We start from the raw sequence: 20,327 nt of genomic DNA on the forward strand, positions 1-20,327 counted from the left end.
ATACACAGCAATACAATACTGTACAGTTCATACAACATTCACCTGGTGAATGGCTAGTACACACAGGCTCCGATATCTTTTATTTTTAAATGTCAGACTAAAAATACAGCAAGGCAAAGAGGACAACATATTTCTGAGTGCGGAAAGATGGGCAGATTAACATATTAAAAACTGCAAATGATGACTGATCGCACTGCACCTGTTGCTCAGAAAGAAAGCTCCTGGCTCTCAGCCACGCACGCAGCTTTTATAAAACGAACAACAGCACAGGGAATAATAACAAAGAAAAAGAGGTCAAGAAAATTATTTTTTCCAAACAGCTTACCAGAATTTGGGATTACTCCAGTGAGCAATGTCAGGAAGGGAGCAGACAAGCCGCTAGCTAAGACGAACGCAATTAAATCAGCTTTGAGAGAGAAATATAAGTATCAGTGCCCCCAATGGTAACTGGTAAACTAAATAATTAACAGCCTCCTTCCTGGCGCTCACTGAACGCTGCCCAACTCACCTTCTACAATCCTGTCTTCTCTATCCGCTCCTGCGCGGGTCAAAGCCAGCCTTACTGACTCTGTCTGCAGAGGAAGACCCTGGACACGCTGCCCGTGTGCAGGACAGCTAGGCAGTAAAGAAGATGCACTAAAAAGTTAAGTGGGGGGATGTGTAATTACCACAAAAAAACGTAGCTTCTTAAAAAAATACTATAATGAAATTGTCAGTATACTGGGATCTGAAGGGTAAAGTATCGCATAATAATTAGAACAAAACAACTTAAATCCCAAAGATTAATTAAAATGAATAATATCTAACTCAACTCATAGGCACTAAAGCAGCTGCAGTGAATGACTTCTGCTGGACCAGACCTGTGGTCTAAGGACTCGATCCCGATCACAGATATGTCATTACTTTCAGCCCAATGCTGTCATTCTTGAGAAAAAGCATTAATTCTACCGCATTCATAAGGGTGAGCTACATTACTAAATAAGATTTTTTTGCAGTCCTTTTCCATGTGCTCATTATTTTTAATAAGCTTCTTAGTTTCAGACTGTGCTGTATGCCAATTTGGCACTTTGTGTAAGCTGATTCCAGGCTAAGGTTAGCATTAAAACACTGCACTCATACCAACACATCACACATTTCTCTCTGAAATAAACAGATCAAATGTTTGCAGACCCCAACACATACCTTTATACTTTTCAAAACAGAATTAAAAAGTGTTAGGGTCATAGCTAGATGCTTATGCTGAAAGCACTGGATTGTTAACATGGATTTTGCCTCTCCATACATTACCACATTGACTATGAGTAAAAAGTAAGCACACCCTGCAAAATGGACACAATTCTAAGTATTTTCTGGTTTCAGTTTACAAATGCAGCATCCTTAACAACCTATGTGCACAGCACAGGGAACGTGTGAACTTGCAAACTGATGAAGACCATGTATGTGCCCCAGAAAGAGCACTCTCTCCGATTCTGGGATGCAACAGTGCAGCCCATTGCTTTTTCTGCCTAGAGTAGCGCTATGTATTTATATTTCTATACAATTATCAGCTCCACCTTTCTATGGTGCTTGTAAGGGTAACTCAGGTTAATGTGCATCAGGACAGTAAGAGTGTTACCACCTTGCAATCTGATCTCACCAGGTCCCAGGAGATAAGCAAGGCTGGGCCTAGTTGGGTTCTGGGACTGGGGACTGCAAAGGAAAACCAAAATACTGCTGCAAGTGGTGCTGGTGGACCACCAGGTGGCGCTATTCCTTCTGGAGAAGAATTTCTAAAACCAGCTCCCCAGTAAAGTGACAGGGGACACCATGCTGTATAAAGTGCCGTCATTCAGGTCCTCACTACTTGATCATTAAAGTTCCTGGGCTATTTTTCAAAAGATGAAGGGATCTTACTCCAATGTTCTGATTAAATTCCACTCCAGGCTTAAGCAACCTGGCCTACCCAAAGTTCTCCCTTATTTGGTAAAGGAGTTGCTCACTTGTATACCTTAAATACAGCATACGGGATCTGCTGGCGAATAATGTCAGCCAGACACCACACATACCAGCACGCAGAAACATAAAAGCACCTCCTGGAATTTGGAAAGCAAACAGTGCTTTCAATTGACAAATTCAGCCTTTTAATATTTGACACTCTGTAGAGATAACAGAAATAAACTTTGAAAGTTGGCACAAATTCTTAATACATTTGCTCATTCAGGAATTGTGCAATTTTAAACACTGTTTTAAGCAATTTAAAACAATTTTAAAAACAGCACATATTCTGCAAGAGGTTACAGGATATTTGTAGAGCACTCCTATCTGCCAGAGACCGATATGCTAAAACTTCTCATTTATGGTAACCCTCACCGACATGTCTCATAATAGCATTTGCAGGCATGCGGCTGTTTGACATTAAGGTACCGTCACAAGGGAAATAATTCAGCGACCTGAACTCGCAGTGACTGCTCCAGACAGAAACCGAGATCAGCTGTGAAGCTCGTGACACGGATTGGGACAACATCCCCTGGATCTGGGGGCTAGCACCCCCCCTGAACCTCCTGTCCACTCAACCCTTCCCTCACTCGGGAACGGGACCTCACCACCAGCATCAGGAATCCGCACCAGCACGGTTTTCACCACCGCTGCGGTCATGTGGTTACAGTCACTACACACCCTAATCCGCACTACCTGGGTGAATTGGCTTTTAGGCCGCATGAACCAAAAACCAAATATGGTCGATCCTGTGAGGAACACAACATGGGAATGCACGACGTGGTCTGATTTTCAATACAGTATCAACATCGCTGCAGCAAATGAAACACTGGTATTATTTAACCTGCTGTACCGGTGTTCTCTCCCCTTACTGACATGTTCCTCAAGCCCTTCTGTATGCAGCACATTTACATTCCGGAAAAGCAGCCTGCTTAGACTCAGGCGGGCTTTTCAGTCGCAAGTGTGAACGCGCAAGGTCATCTTAAACTGCAAGTATGAAAGGGAGGCGGGATTCAATCTGAATCGGCCCAGGATCAGCCAAATAAGTGTGAACAGGGTCTGAGAAAGAGGCCAAGGGTTTGTCACGTCCGCGACAAACGTGTGGGCAGGAATAGAAAAAGAAAAAAGTTCCTCAATGCTCATGGCAGCCACGTCCCCTGCCATTTGCAGGTGTGAAATCCCCAGAGCTGCTCAATCCCTCTCCATCTACTTTTCAACCATTACATTCCCGGTGAATTCCCAGTGCTCCTATCTAAACATCACGCCTGCTAACAGGCATGTAAATTACACTTGGGTCTTCAACTTAAAAGCCTAAGATCCAGACTCAACCAAAACTTCCACTCACCCAGCAATCCCCGATACAAACCTGGTCATGAATGGAAACGGTTTGCTACAGCTGTGTTACTGCTGGCAGGGCTGGAGGCTTCCTTTAATCAAGCCCTAAGGCTTGCCTTAAACCACAGTATTTACATTTCAAATAGAAACTGTTTTAAATATGTAAACACTCCACCATACTTACAGTAAATATGCAGCAAACTTGGACGTAATTAAACCTGCCTTGGAACCTTGACCAATGACAGTGCTTCTCCTCCACTGACGGCTGTTAGCATGGTGGTGTGCTGGCACAGGCAGCTGCATGAAAGGTCTGAAGAGGCTGCGAAGCTTGCAATCACACAGGAGATGGAAAGAAAGGCACAGCTGATGAGTTACAGCACTCAGAGGATGAGAGCGGAAAGAGTGCTTCATACCGTCCTCCATCCCCGAGTTCATAGATATGAAATTGCCATAACATTCCTGGGTCCAAAATGACAACAGAATATTAATTGGCCAGACGCATCCCTTTGCCAGATGACCATATGGAGCCACAGTGAGTTATTTAGCTTTAAAGGCATAATGTTGACACGGGAGTAATTCACGAGGGCATTCGTTAATGTAGCACTCGGGCTGTGACAGGTGAAGAAGAAGAACTCTAATTAAATCAGCAATACCCTCTGCTATTTCGGCTCGCTCATCAGGTGAGAGAACACTTCAACGGCGCGTTTATCTCTCAGGCTTGCCTCTTTGTTAATGACCTTTCAAGACAAGCACGGCCGACTTTTGGAGAGGGTTTCAAAGATGATACGGTGACATTGTAACAGAAGCACTCTGATCTAGCTCGGGTGAAGCCACTCGACTAACTGGGCTCCCGATTTAAAATTCACTTTGAGTCTCTGACTACAAGCCATAACGTGAGAGCTTGACAGCACAGTTTGTCCACAGCTACAGTTATGAGAAGGTGTTTCATATAGCATTAGAGACTAAAGACTACAGAAAAAAAATCTTAATTACATTATAAACATGCTGATATTTATTAAGATGCTGGGCATTATATTCTTTTTAAATCTGTATTTAAAATTTTAGATTTAATAAAAAAAACTATAACTTAATCAGCATCACACCGAAATGCCAAAAGAACAAAAACAGAACTGCTACCTGACTTGCTTGGAAGTTATACATCTATACCTAATGAACAACAAAGCCCTGAAGAAAGGAGTCCTGCTGTACAATACACAAGATGAAGTGCCAGGCACAATGGATTCAGGAGGAAAACTCAAGCCCTGAAGCAATGGCTGTGGAACAGCCTTCATTTTACAGCTGTGAGTACTGAGCTGAAACCTGCCTGTCCGAGGTGCAACCGGCGAGTTTAAAGCAGACTTTTATCTCCTACTTGTGGCTGCACATCACATAAAACCGATTTCGATTCTACAAGCGTTAACCAGTGCAAAGGTTTTTAATATGAGATACAAATGGAAAAACAAAGCAGTGATTACCTAATGCTGGATGTACAAGGCTTGTAGCCTTTTGAAACACAAATCAACAAAAAATGTTTTAATAGGAAAAGAACCAAGCTCCACGAAAGTATTGAGAGGAAATGAATGAAAGGAATATGCATGAAGCTCTGATTACTCAACCAACTCATGTTATTTCATAATAGGCACTGATCAGCTAATTGACAATGAAATGCACTTTCACTCAACACAGCCAATAGAACAGCTTTACTTACTTTTTCAGCAGATATAAACCTATGTGAGCTCCTAAATCAAAAATATGGATTTAATATATTAAATGTAATTCATATTAGTAACTCATCATCTAGATATGTGGTGCAAAAGAGTGCCGTCAGATCTGACATACCCACTACCCATCAATAAGATGCACAGCTCAAAAGTGTTGAACGTTAAAAAGCTCATCCACATCCACTCATTGAGTCCGTTGACCTGCTAGTATGGAAGTGACCTTCCGATCGCATTCAGCCACTTCTTGAAGCAGCCAGCGCTGGGTTCTACAACACGACTGGGCAGCAAATGACACACAGCAGAAGGAATGTCAACATCAGAAATCCCTTCGTTCGCATTACCTGCGAGAACAACTAACAGCTGCATTTGAATACAAATGTTCTAAGAGCACGATCACAGCACTGGAACTGTCATCATTATGTGCTTCTGGTGCCCAGGAGCAACCTGCTGTGCCATTTACCAGATGTAATATGATTCCTTTTTGACTAATTTGGCCTACCGGAGACAAAAACAAAAACATTAAGGATAGCTGAACAGTTTTGGCAGCATTGCTGCATTTTCTTTAATGAATGCTGCTGCAGCGAATGTCTCCCACATGACTGGGAGAGAACAGTGAACACCGTGCAAAAGTAACGGAGCAAAACCGTTGTGCCCGATTTCTTCAAAGCCTGCACACTGTATTTTAAACATCTGGTTCTTTCAACATCTGTCCCACAGGACCATTCCACTGCAAGTTTATGTTCGCATTTTATACCACATGAATTTTAAATTCTCCAAGCACCCTCGAAAAGGTAATGTACAACATCCAACTGCCACAAAAAGAAGTTTCCTATATAACTGTTCTTGAGATTACAGGTGCAAATGAAACATAAAAATACAAAGGGAAATGTAAGATTTGTGCTGCCTTAGAAGCCTTCTGGGAAGCAGTTAGTTTATAAACTGGTAAAAGTATTAATGAGAAGAAATCTCAGAAAAATGACAATCAACACTTACATTTCCGAACAACAAATGACTGCACAGTAAACCTCTTGGGGCACAAAGCTGTGTCCGGTTCAGCAATTTGTATTCAATTCTCAATCGGGGAATAAACAATTGCTCGGTTTCCAAATGCACACACGTTGAGGCTGGATGTCACATACAGCAGCCTCCGAGTTTGCAGCAAACAGCTACAAACTAAGAAACCATACACTTATTCAGTAATAAAACACTACGGGGTACACAGCACAGGGACGTAACTAATGTACCAGCAGACAGTAATGGCGGGATCTGCAGCCTGGGGACAGAGAATATTTGTTACCTAGGCGTGAAGTCGGAGCTCTGCTCCGTAAACCCGACACCGCAGACACACACGTGTGCACACATACAAGTTTAGCCGCGGGGCACGCAGACAGCACTAGTTTGTCTTCATCACAGGACTGCATCTCCACCTCTCGGGAAAGATGAACATTTGGCAGCTAATTTAAAGGCTGGTGCTGTTTGTCAGAAATTATCCAGCAGACGCTAATGGAACATAGATCACGACGTGGGAATTTAAAACAAAAGCTGCTGGTGCAAATCCTCCTGCAGGACCAGAAGAGGAAAGGAGCGAATGCTGGGAAAGCACTCAACAGCACGAGAGGGAAGGGGAAGTCCGTTCACGGAGACGACTGGAACATCACGGGACAGGAGGCTGCCCCTTTCGTTCCTCATTTCAATTCCCCAGGGCTCCCCCATTGGATAAGGGGCTCAGTTTACACTAAGCCCCTTGTGTGTGCTGCAGCAGACTGGGAAGTGTGGAGAAGAGAAGGATAAGGAAAAAACAAATCTGTTTTCTAGGGCCATGCTTCAGTAGCTGAGAACAGGAGAGGACTGAAGCAGCACCTGTAGAGAGTTTAGAAGAGAGAAAAACGGGGAGCAGCATGCCCAGAGCAGACGATTTATTTCACATTCCTCTCTGCAGACGGCATGAACAGGTACAATCTCCCGAAAAGCTCTGCGCTAAGCAGGAATGGCTGAAAAATCGAACACATGGCACTGAAATAACTATAAGGTCTTGACTCAATTAAAGAACATTTAATTCATGCAAACTTTAAAATACAAATACTTAAAATATCTTTCTAACACAGGACAGTCCACAGTCCTGTTGTTCCTGGCAGTTAAACTACACTGTAGAAGCATCAAGAATTAGAGATCATTTAACCTTCAATATAAAACAGCGCCTATTGCTGACCACGCTTAAGAAACATCAAGATAGCAAGAAAAGGACAAGAGGCAGTTTGATCAAGCTGGAAATATACTTTCACACCAGAGCACAGAGAACAATTTTACACAACAAATAAAGAAAGGATTTGGGGCGACAAAAAGTCTCATCGGGAATGATTTAATCTTGCAAGAGAAACGGACAGAATTTCAAGAGAGAAGACCAATCTAAGCCATTCACAATTCCACACAGATCTTAGAATGAAAGAATTGTCCTTTCCTGTAGTTTCAGAAAGTCACATACAAAAGACTATAATTTCCAGGGCTCTTAAGAGCTTTGGATATAAACCCAACACAATGTGTCGGCTATCAGCAGCCATATCTCCAGTCTGGAGGTCAGGAGAACTGTCTGTGCGAGATCAACATCGACAAGTTAATAGACTCTTTGAACATTTGTCCCTCTTGAATACAGCAGTCCCAGCTATACATCTACCATGAGACAAGTAATCATATAGTTGCCTTCATAAGTTTAAAATAACACCCTCAGAGAATCTTCCAAGTGCTTCTGATGCTGCACAGAAATCAGAGCTTAAAATCCCTAAAAGCACAGAGTATTATTGGATATGGAAATGCTAATCCTAAGAAGATGTGTTTATTGCTTCCCATCGTTTTTCAACAGTCATACCAGGTCACTTCGCAGCAATGGAGTAAGTCGTGTTATAACTTAAACAGGGAGCACTACTACTCCTACGACTACTACTAATAGACGCATTAGCAATCATTCCATTCTTAGCTTCAAGAACATTTTTGAGAATTACTGTTTGGCATTATTTGTAAGACTCTTTCCTGAACACATGAAGTGGAAATGCTGGAAAGCATCGCCTTGCTGAAAACCAAAGCGATTTAAAGAGTGACAAGTACCGCAGTTCAGTCCTCCCAGAGTCTGGCTTTCATCATTCCTCTGTCATTTCAGAAACAACGACCTTTTCAATCGTAGCTTTGGAAAAACATATATCTGGCCCTCTTACAACCTCCTAGGCATTCTTGCTCAGCGCTTCTCATTCTGAAGGGAAATGACAGAGCCAGTGAATTAGAAACAAGGAGACGGACTTCAGAGAGCTTCCCATGGGGGAAACGCAACTGAATGGAACCTGTAATCATTCATTTACAAAACCGTCTCAGAATGAAATGAGAGGGGAGGGCATCAAGTGAAGGCACCACTCTACCTCTACAGGAAATCTGTAGAAAAAGATCTAAAACAGCTCTACACTATCAAGGTTTTTTTTTCCCTGTCAATAGTTACAGTGCTAACAGCACTTATATAAATATAAGCACTGATTGCCTGGACTGACTTTTGTATTCGTGCACACAGAGATCAGAAGAAAGCTAGTGCTTCTTTCATCTTCAATATAGCACATAGAGATAAACCATTAATTTGCACGGATGCCTTCACGACCATCTCCAAGCCTGTAAAACCCTGAGTACATTCAGCACGCAGGCCTCTGAAGCACTCATGAATAACAAGGACTAGATCTCTGACAAACCCTTTCCATCAGCGGATGCTGCTTCAACTAACGCACAAGCAGAAGTGATTCATGCACCAGTCAAAGCTGAACATCGTCTGTCCGTCTGCAGGTGACGGGGACCTGGCTCACACGGCCACGCCGTCTGGCTGGGTCGGAAACGAAGCACCTGTCTGGGCCAGACTGGGAGACACTGGCCTGCTCTTGGTCTGAGGCTCACCCATGACGGGGCAGTCTGCTGGCAGGGCTCGCTGGGCACCGGCCAGCGGGGGCAGCTGTAGTAGTCAAGCCATGTTTTTCTTCTCCTTTTTTTTTTCTGGGAATACAATATTGTTATAAGCATAACAAAACAAAAAAATCGACACGCGTGCCAAATATTCCAGGTGCACCTTTTATGGACTGTTTATGTAAAAGACTCAGCAGAACGGAATCCAGACAACCAAATTTTTAACCAGCTCTAAATACATAATTATGGCCTTCCTGGATTTCCTGCTGCATAGGCAGCAGCACAAAAACAAGAGAAACTGCCAGGCTTTTAAGACACCGCTAACAGCCACCATCTTGGCCGACGGAGGGCGCAGAAGCAGCTCCCTGCTTAGACGAGCAGCAGGCCGACATCAGGGCAGGGAGACTCCGGTCAGCCCAGCGGTAGACAGCACACTGGTAAAGGAAGGCCTGACGCCGACACGCCCCGGTATTTCAAACTCCGCAAGAAGCACGGGAGATACTAGAAGGGGGCGGATTCTTGATAGATAGAACAGCCGCGCTTTCAAAGGGAAAAGCCCCTGTACAGAGCAGCCATGTCTCACTGGAAAGACCTCGGCGTGAGGCTCAGCCAAGCTACTGCTCACCTACAGAAACTAGAGTCAAGTGCCTAAGTACAGACAGAATACTCTGTTCTAGACGAGCTCTCCGAAGGATCTGCGCAGTTTGAACCCCATATTACAGGCTTTTTGAGCCAAGTGGTTTTCTATAAGAAGGTGCTAAGTACACAGAAAACAAGTGGATTCAAGTGTAGGTTTGAATATCTTCATTGTTAGCCCTTTTCATTGTCCTTTTCTATCCTTTAAGGAAGAATTCTGAATTCTAAAAGTAATGGACTTCCCACACATTTAGCGATTGTTTCTTAATTTACTAAAGGTTTTATTATCTCTGACCCTATGAAGAGGCAAACATTTCCTTGTAAAATAAAGTCCTGAGTAAAATAAGAGGGAAAGATCTTTACAATGCTAAAACTATGTACAATAATTAAAGAACAGTGTAATGTCTGCTCAAGGCATTTTCTTCCTTTATTTATAAAGCTGATAGCAGCTCACATGTTTCTGGTACAGTGGTCAGAGCAGAGCTGCAGTTACAAGCTCAATTAACAGGTTCCACTAAACTAAGAGCTCAAGAATGCAAAGTGCAAGCTTGAATGAAGGAAAGTCTAAAAGCCTGTTATCTCCAGCCAGCATCACAGTTCAGCATCTAACCTTTGATTTCTTACTCATTCAGTAAATCTCTTAGGTGTGTCTCTGTATCTTATTTAAAGACATTTATTCCATGCAATCTTTAAAATCCTACACTAAAAGAAAGACGTGATCATCAACCCGAACATACAATCACTGCTATCCTTAAGCTTAATTTTAGCCATGAATTAAATATCAAGCTGTCTGCAACTCATTCAATTAGGTACAAGTGGCTTTTTTTTTTAAAGAAAATCTATACAAGGCATATTCTATATTGCCATAACCTGTTCCCAACAGCACGAACAAGCTACAGACTTGTTCGTGCTGGTCTGGTCTGGGTCCTGAGCCCATCTTTTCCAGGATGGAGATTTAAAGGGAAGCTAAGTACAAACAGCAGGCCTTGGAAGCGAGCTTCGGAGGATGTGTCCTTGTGCATCAGCCGGCAGGCGGATACCCTTTATTAAAACAGACACCAGCAGAAAAGTCCTGCCCGTGCTGCAGTCAGCGCGCCACTCAATCACATACTAGTTACTGAGGCTCCTTTCTCCGCTCCTGGGGAAAAAAGCCCTTCCTTGCTTCTCAATGATGTCTGGCAGGTGCAGATTGATGACTCATGAAAAATGCAGACATTCATTAACCTGCAACAACGACTTTGTAGTAAAACTCTAGAAGAACCCATGCTCTGCAGGTTAAGAAGCGAGACCTTTTCAAAAGACGAAGGTGAAAACAGATACTGATACTAAGATCGCAACACTTTGGAATTTCTGTGGATTCATGTGCAATATCTGAAAAACATTGTCCAGTAAAGGACGCACTACCTGTGCAGCTGGGCCATACACTAGTAGATTATGATTTTATTCACACTTTTACATCCCCATAATGACTTCCAATTAAGGACACTAAAGCACCTCCAATAAATACTGCACAGCAACTATATAATGAACTTGATGGGATTAAAGTTGACAGAAACAGGATGCATATTTTATAACCCAGCACATGTATTCATAACTGCTGCTAGAACCAGCTCACGCTTGCCTCTCAAATCTGTTTTTAAAAGATCCATCTCTAAAACATCACGAACTGCACCGCTTGAGTTGCCTCTATAATCCAAATCTTACTTAATTTGTTCGATATGACGCAACTGGCTGAAAACTTTGCTCATACTGATGATCCACACAAGATATGCATGAATCATCATCTGATAGCCTACACACTCATCACAAATGAATCTACCTTGGGCTTCTGGGTACTTCAGCCCTTTATACAGCAATAGCACATAGTACAAAACATGTTCTCAACTTTAGTAGTGGGAGTTTCTACATTTTCTGAAGAAAAACATCCTGACATAAAGATGTTGATAGATTATTATGGGAATTTATTCAGAATGAGCTATTAAAATCTATTACAGTATTCAGAGATGTATAATTACAGAAACCGGTAAGAAAACTTTTCACAAGCAATTCACACCAGTGCAACACATCAAAAACAAGCTGACCTTTCTACAAGACATCATAACACATCTACAGAAACCAGGACCACGTATTGTAGGACCAGACAGGGAGACGATAGACGCGTGTGCTGTCTCACTCCTGACCCAGTGTGAAGTTCAGTGTTTCCTTTGAGACATGACAGCAACCAGACCGAAACATTATTACAAGACTTTCATGAGCTCATCACCGAGTGGGGAATTTCATCTTAAGATGATGAACTGTGTAAAACGGTACAGACCAGTGCACTTTGTTCAGTAGCTATTACTAACATTAGTTAATCTCGGGATGAAACCATAACAGCTGACTCAATTTGCAAATGCAAATCCAAAATATGCAAATCGATTAAAGTCATTTCCACACATCCACGAAGCTTATCTACTACCTTACAGGAGTCTTAGTCGGTTCTAGTTCCAACTCAAACACATAAGTCCTACATTTCCCCGACAAATATTTCGATCATTCCAAAAATGGAATGGAGACACTTACAACAGTATTAAACTTTCTAGTTTCAGACCAAACACAGGCAATGCACAAATAACCCGGGGATAAAAGCCACGCGAGAGAAAAAAATAAAAGTACCTTAGCCTCACCCCGAAGAAACCAACACGTTCAGACGGCTATTCAAATGAAACGCGCCAGGTTTACTTTCAATGCTAAGTGTAGGATTCCCAGCAGGATAACGCGAATTGCGTTTCATCTTCAGCCACACACTTCTGCATTAGCCAAACCGTAATGAATTAATTATGAGAATCGTAAGCAGCTGTAAATGCACTGCAGTTAAACTATATGTGATCAAATTTAAATAAGCCGACAAATAGTCCTTTTGGTCTGGGGATTTCAACTAGGAAAAAAAAAGGAGTTTTAAGCAGGAGCATTCAGCATGCACAAATACCTGTGTAAACACACATGCACTTGCATCTATATAACAATGTCTGCGGCTATATGCGCGTGCATTTAAGGCTGAATATTTCTCTCGCTGTTCGTTTATAGCCGTGCAGACACGCATATTCTGAGAACTGTTATTCACCTGCACTTTCACCACACACCAGTTGTTGATTTCGGGAGTGATTAATGGCTGATACTTCTGGCACTGCTCCGTGCAGCGGTGCTGGCGAGACGAGCGCCGCAGGGCTCCGCCGAATTCCTCGGACCCACTCGCGGCTTCTCACGCTTCACAGAAGATCAACGGCAAAAAAATAAAATAAAAAAAAAATCACAGGGTGGCTCCCTTTGTGACTGCAAAACAGGGGGCATACGTGCACGCCTCGGTGCTTGCCGTTGACCGATTTTCCCCGAGGTTTGTCCGTGAATTTGAATTTCTTAGCGATTCGGGCTCGGTTCGGTTCGGCTCCCCGGATCCGGCCAGCCGGTTTCGTAGATAAGCCGCACTCGAATGAGTGTTTTTTTTTTTTTTTTGGTACCGCTTACCACAAAAGCTTCAACGCGAGACAGTTTTCCTCTCTTACCTCAGCACTTTCCAAAGGGTGAGAGGGCAGACTCCAATTCAATCCCGAGTCTCAGTCCGGGATAATAAACTTTATCCGCTGGCACCCCACATAGCGCAACATCCCTTCTCCGGGCAAGTTTCCGTGCCTCTGTCGCCCGCTGTTGCCGCTGTATTTCACCGGACGGGTCACACGCCCTACCCGCCCGCCTCCAGCCTGCCCAGTCCCGCCCGGATCCGCTATCCCGGTTTCGGCTGTTTCGCTTTGGGATAAAGTTTATCTCCTTCCCTGCGCCTCTGCCGCCATCTTCCCCCGCGGGGCACGCCGGGTAATCCTCAGGAATCCCCACGCACGGCGCGCGCTGACGCCGGTGTGTGTGTGTGTGTTCTGGGATGCCGGCGGGGAAGCGGAGGCTCTTCTGAGAGTGTACCTGCCGCCGATGCGTAACACGGAGAATCTGCAATTAAAACGATTTCCCGTAATCCTGTGATGTATGGGTTTTTTTTTTTGGTGCGTGTGTGATGCAGAAAAGATTCGCCTTCCCATCTCCGGATCATGACATGGTCCATTTCGGCTCGCCTATAGATCCTAACAATTCCTTGTCTTGGAAACCAAGACTAGTTAGACCCAAGTTAAGAGTTTTGTTTTCATTGGTCATGCTGTGTCCCGCCCTAGTCACCCTTGTCATTTTCACTGCGTTGGTTTTTATTCTTGGAGGGGGCAGCATGGAGGGGTCACAGTAAATATTGCTGCATTGCTGCACAGCTGTGCTGGGGCCCTGTGGTTAATTCCAGACTGTGTGTCTGTGTGTGTCCTGTGATGGACTGGCCCTGGTGTGAGTGTGTGTGTCCTGTGATGGACTGGCCCTGGTGTGAGTGTGTGTGTCCTGTGATGGACTGGCCCTGGTGTGAGTGTTTGTGTCTGTGTGTGTCCCATGATGGAGTGGTGTCCTGTCCAGGGTGTTTCCTGACCGTGTAGTGGATGATGCAGTTAGACAACAGGTGGCTCCACTTTCAGCAGGAAGAGACCAGGGTACCTTAAGAATGACAGAATGGTTAAATGAATGTTTTTTAATACCATCAAAATGCCATCTTCAAATGTCTAAATTGTGTTGGTAAGAATCTACAATACAGTGTATCTTTGGTTCACAATTATACCATTCTCCAGATGAAGATATTGATTCCAAGTGTTTATTGGTCATACTGTGACGGTCGTCTGCTTCAGTAGTAGCGATCGCCTGGTCACCAGTGATGAGTAATCTGTTGATCTGTCTGTTTGATTTCATATATGGATTTTTTTCTGGCTCTGGGGTGGTGATCAGGGCTCAGGTGAGCCAGACCTCAGTGAGGTCACACCTGACAACACGGAGAAAGCTCATGAGCTCCTCTGATGACAGTGAGTTCCCAGTTGAGGCCAGTTCACATTGGACACGGACAAAACCCAGTACCTTCCAGGACACAGGCTCTGCCGATTCTCTATTGTTGTAGGATACTTTTTGATTCCAATTTTATCAGACTAAATCACACAGATTCCAGTTCTATAGGCAAGTCAAAGGCAATCTGATCCTACTCTTTCTTGAATCGATTCTATCAGAACCCTTTGTTATCTCTTGGTTTCTCATCTTTACTGTGATCTGTGTTCTTTCAGTATTATATTATCAGTATGGCTCCTTTTCCAGAACATGCTCAGAATTTGGACATTAATTTAGTCTTTGTGTTGTTTGGGTATGTTTTTAGAACTGTAAAGCTTTTTTCTGAGCCTTAATGTTTAACTAACAGAGAAGAAAGGCAGGGCAATACATGTTTGCTAGCATTGCCAACAGCCCCTGTAGTAGTAACTGGGATGCCTCGTTGGAAAAATTAGATGTAGAGGTCAATCAGTGACATTACTTTTCTGTCAGCCATCCCAAACAACTTGTGGATAGTAAATAAAATAACCTATAAAAAAGGCTCCGCAAGAGACAATGCAGGGAAACATGAAACATGACATCCAGCAGCACTGAGTGAATTTTGAGCAACAGTTTTCCTTTAAAAATAATTACACAAGATTCAGGCTCTTAATCAAAGTGCTCCAAAGTGGACAGCGTCATGTCAACACTGACCCCGGCTGTGCTGAAGGGTGGGCTGGTTATTTTTCAAATAACCCCAAAAATCACTTTGAATTCCTGCAAACGAGATGTTTCCCTCAGTGTCCAGATCCTGCTGCGAGAGAGAGGTGGGAGGACTCGCAGGGCAGGCCCGTGCTCAGCCTGCTCGTGACGCCTCCAGACGGTGGACCGCCGAGCAGAAGGCCGCTCAGTGTGACGCCCCTCGGGGTCAGCCAGTACAGGAGCTCGCGGTGTCATAGGCAGGCTGCAGGCGGCACACACAGAGCCTGCTTGCGGCTTCCCACTTTAGAACGGAAGACACAGAGGAAAAGGCCACTTTCAACAATTTTCAGCGTCACCTGCTAGAAAAAAAAAACCCGCACCGTAATGAATGTTCTTCATCAAAATAAATCCCGTCCAATCCTCCCAGCTGGAGCGGCTAGTGTTGGGTCTTGGCAATGAGCAACAGAAGCACGTGGGTTAGGATTTTCAATTACGCCCAGCGGGACGGTTTGCAAATCTGCGCCAGGCAGGATTCTTCTTTTTTTTTTTTCCAATATATACTGGTGTTAAAGCAGGAATTTGACCTTTCCGGTGTTCCTCAAAAGGCAGAGATATTTTGTTAAAAAAGCAAAATTAAACATCCTTAAGAAACGGATTTTCTCCTGCATTTCAGAACTACTATTTCTCAATTTGAATGGGGCACCTGAATGAAGGCCAAAAGTAAACCGTTATAAATAAATTGAATAGCGCCACATATTTCCCCACTTGCGAGGAATATTATACTTTTATTTTAATAACGGTGTTCTAACAGATCAAACAGGCATCCATTTCTTACCCTCTTCATTCCAGCTCAGGATCTTGGGGGAGCCAGAGTCTATCCCAGCAGGCAACAGTCTAAGGCAGGATACACCCAGAACAGACACACAGACACAAGCAGGGACACACTCACACCAGGGACTGTTTTCCTAGAAACCAGTGAACCTACCAGTATGTCTTTGGACTGTAAAAGCAAACCGAAACACTTGGAGGAAACCCATGCAAACATGGGGGAACGTGCAAACTCCACACAGACAGCACCCCAGCTCTGAAATTGAACCCAGAGCCCCAGCCCTTCAAGGCAACAAAGCTAACCATTGGATCACCTTGATTGCCCAGAGCAATCATAATCTAAACAACACATTGCTACTTTTCTGTGATTGGTATCATGTTTTTGGTTCCTAACAGTTCACAGGATATACTGAGAGCACGATGTGTTGGGTAAACAGAGTCTGTGGGTCACAACAGCCTGTGAGAGACACGCTGCTGGTGGACAGTCTCTGAAGAGTTGGCTGACGGCATGTGTTCGCTCTCAGCCCCTCGCTAGGAGCTGAAACACGCTAGCAGCGCACCTGTCGTGACCTCGACATCTATTCAAAACAGCGTTACAGCCAGGGCAGGGAATGGCGACAGCTTTCACTCTCTCTAAAACCGCCGTTTGAACCGTTTGAATGGTTGGCCGTTTTCTTTCCTGGGCAGTCCTGTCACAACAACACTTTGCAGCGGTGTGACAGGAACATTTTGAGGTTTAAGTCAAGTCACACCAGCATTGTCTCGAATTCCTATAAGTCTCCTTCCCAGATCTGTTTCCCGCAGGTCTACAGACAGCCACCAGCTACAGAGTGCGTCTTGAAAATGACAAAGGCAGTCACGTCAGTTTCCCAGCAGGAAATACTGAATCCTGCTTCAAGCGCATGCTTGACATGACACTACATGTCGGAGCTGTTTGAGGTCATGTGGATTTAAGAGACTGACATTTTATCAGTGACTACAAAATCTGTTTGCAGTCATAGAGCAAACGTAACCTGCCGTTGACTGTGGGTTTTCAGCCACATCGTTTAAACACATACCAAAAAAGACTTTCACAGCACTCAGCTGTATAACATTGGAACATAATGGATACAAATGAGAAGAAAACCACTTGATCCTTCAAGCCTGTTTGGTAGTTAGTAGCTGACTGATCCCAGCATCAGCATAAGCAAATATTATTATTATTATTATTATTATTATTATTATTATTATTATTATTATTATTATTATTATCTCATCCGGCTGTTTCTTGAAAGTAACCAGGGTATCGTCTGCAGGATCACGGCTGGATACTTTGTTCTGCACTTCCACCACCCTGATAAACTTGTAAATGTAAACGCACACGCCATTAAAATTAGGATATTTTTACTCTACAGACATTTAGCTTTGGCCTAACCGACGTCTAGCTTGTCTGTTTCCAGAACCAGATGCTAATTTTTCTTTCTCTATCGTGTTAAAACAGGTTTTAAAACTAAAAAAAAAAACGTTTTCAACTTAAAAACACTGATCCTAATTATGTTAGAAAGATAGGACACCAAGAAGATGCTGAGAATTCATTAAAGAGTCAGGGCTATTCAAAGTTAGAAGCTACATAAAATAACTATTTTATTTTTGATTTAGTGTTGTAATATCTAGCATGAGCCTCGTTACAATACAAACCCTTATCTCATGCTAATTTGTCAGCTGGGAGTTTTCGAAGAGTATTTTGTGAGCAGAGTTTGTTATGGAAAAAAATAATTTGGGAGCAGCAGGAAAAATAAAATGTTTACGGGTGAAGCTAGCCTTTCAACGTGTAAAAAAAGAAAACTCGCTGAAAGATATAAAGTTATAATATGTTTTTATGTTACGAACCTAAAAACCAAGGCAGCGATTCTCCTCAATACTGATGCTTTATGTACTTTAGTACACGAGTGGGCCACCAGAGGGCGCTAGTCGACACGGAAAGTGTTGTGCTATATTACGCGAATAGAAACTAGAATCCATCCCATAAACTTCAAGGCTTTTCAATAGAGTATATTAACACATTTTACACATTCATCATCTTAATGGAATTGTATATTTCAAATATGAAGATGATGTAGATGTCCATTCCTTTTTTATCTGCTATATCAAAACAATGAAAGAGACCCGTCTTGACAGTAACTGCCAATTTCCTGTGCGAGATGGAATTTACAACTTCGTTTCTAAATATTTTCTTTTCACGTCAGCATAAATCTGACTGTGCCTTTTAGGTGGACTAGATTTTATTAATTTATGACACCTAGTGTTAATTGAAGGTGCTTTTTTCTGTTAATTGTAAAAGAAGCCGACTTGTGATTTACGTATCATACATAACCTGCTGCTAAAATTAAACCCGACAGACATCTCAATGAGAAGTAAGCAAAGATGTGGTAAAATTATATACGTTATGGCCTTCCTCATCTTAAGTAGCAGTAAAGGGAATAAGCTTCTTCTTTACATAATTTTCACATTATGTATAGGGTAAAGAGATCAGATACTGAGAGGTTTTGTAATTAAGAGATCGTTTGCAATTGCGTTTAAATGGAACATCATGTCGTGTGTTCTCTCAGAGCTCCCATTTCCTCTGTGATGAGCGCTTCACTGCCCTCTGAAATGCGAAATGCTGCGAGTTCAGTGTAAATATTATTATCGCACCCAGAATGGTCTAATTAAGCTCCCTCATCACTTCTTGTTTAGATGACTTCCTAATTGCTCATTAAGAAGCGCTGGGCTGTGCACCGCGACACGGCCCTCTCGGCTGTAATCGCTCGGCCGGAGAGCTGCTGTCTTGCACGTGTGAGCGAGACGAGCGGAGGGCCGCTCCCGCGCGCAGCTCCGCACGAGCACGGCGGCCCGCCGGTCGCGCGCCCGGGACGGGGGCCGACGGGAGCGGCTCGCGGGTCCCCGCACCGTTCGCACGTGACGCTGCCCACTTCCGCCACGATGGCCGCCCCCGGGTTATTACCGATCGAAGGCGTGTGCCGGCGGGTCTAACCTGCTATAAAAGAATCCCATGAGCCTGAATGATGAAGTCCTCAGGTGTTTTTAGATCACGCTTGGTTGCGTTCGTTTACAGGAAGAAGTGAGATGTCCGCTCTGTGTGACCTCCCACTCTCTGTTTGTTCATTTTTTTGGTATCTTTTCTTGTTGCGTTGTCATTTCCCATCCAGCCATTTTCTGAGAGCTTTCCAACGCAGGGTCATGGGGGAGCCAGAGCACCACCCCAGGGGCAGTTTTCCCAGAAGCCAGCTGACCTCCCAGTTCGTCTCTGGACTGTGGGAGGAAACTGGAGCACCTAGAGGAGACCCACATGAACATGAAAAAACAAGCTCCATGCAGACAGCGCCCCGGGTCCGGAATTGAACCCAGGGCCCCAGCGCTGTGTGGTCTGGTACTGTCTGTGTGAAGCCCTGTTGTTCTTCCTGTATTCGTATGTGAGTTTCCTCCGGGTGCTCTGGTTTCCTCCTACAGTCCAAAAACATTCCGCTAGGGTGATGGGCTTCTGGGAAAACTGGCCCTGGCGTGAGTGTGTGGGTGTTTGTGTCTGTCTATCTGGGTGTATCTGGCTTTTTGTGGACCTAGAAAGTGTGAGAACGCAGCCCAGATTGCACCTCCAGTGTCGGCACCCATTCATCAGCCCACAAGCAGTTGGCTGGCTGTCTTGACCGGCGGTCGCCTGTTATCAGGTCCCCTCGGTTATCAGCAACATGCGCTTAAGCCGTCCTTTCTTGTCCTGGTTGATTACTGGCCTGCAGCTGCGGAGGCAGCTGGCTTCCGAGGCCTGGGGGCCGAGGGGACACGACTATTTTTATGACCGGCGCTGACAGGTTGGTCAGTCTGACATTCCCCGAGCTGCGGCTGCCGGAGACACCCCGCTTTGTTTCAGAGTGCCTCGCGCGGGATTCTTCTCCCGCAAGCCCTGAATGTGACATTCCGGCCCCGGCGTTAGGAAGAACCGCCCAGAGGCGAGCGTGTTTGTCAGAAAGAGATCTGCGGGTGAGGCTGGGCCTCGGAGGCTGAGGGCTCTGGTTTTCCTGGAATAGGGCTGCCTCCTCTTGAGCCCCAGACGGGACAGCACGTTCTTCCTTACGGAAAGGCCAGAGCTAAGAGGAAGCCTTGCAGAACCTGGGCCGTTTGAAGAACTGGACACCACGGAAATATGGATGCACACGTCCTGTGTGCATCCAATAACAACGTGATCCAGGTCGTTATTTATTCTGGAACCTTACACAGCGAAATGTTGTGCACAATGTTGGTCTCCACATTATAGAAAAGATT

General features: G+C 44.2%; 1 protein-coding gene and 1 long non-coding RNA gene across 4 annotated transcripts in view; both read right to left on the reverse strand.

Annotated features, from left to right (window-relative positions):
- The window catches only part of tjap1 (tight junction associated protein 1 (peripheral)), a 65,202-nt gene extending 51,727 nt beyond the window's left edge, over positions 1 to 13,475 (reverse strand). Inside the window, exons 1-2 of one of the 3 annotated variants that reach the window (XM_015363053.2) lie at positions 13,136 to 13,475; positions 12,697 to 12,839 (exon numbers count right to left, since the gene is read on the reverse strand). The gene's annotated coding sequence lies outside the window, so the exon portion shown is untranslated. The remainder of the gene's footprint in view (positions 1 to 12,696; positions 12,840 to 13,135) is intronic. The other 2 variants (XM_006638673.3, XM_015363054.2) reach the window with 2 other exon arrangements.
- Positions 13,476 to 15,171: 1,696 nt separating this feature from the next.
- The window catches only part of LOC107079384 (uncharacterized), a 34,736-nt gene continuing 29,580 nt past the window's right edge, over positions 15,172 to 20,327 (reverse strand). The window contains exon 3 of the long non-coding RNA XR_001480346.2: positions 15,172 to 15,504. This is a non-coding gene — a long non-coding RNA (uncharacterized lncRNA). The remainder of the gene's footprint in view (positions 15,505 to 20,327) is intronic.

The sequence above is a fragment of the Lepisosteus oculatus genome, chromosome 17 (genome assembly GCF_040954835.1).
Source record: "Lepisosteus oculatus isolate fLepOcu1 chromosome 17, fLepOcu1.hap2, whole genome shotgun sequence".
NCBI classification, from domain to species: Eukaryota; Metazoa; Chordata; class Actinopteri; order Semionotiformes; family Lepisosteidae; genus Lepisosteus; species Lepisosteus oculatus.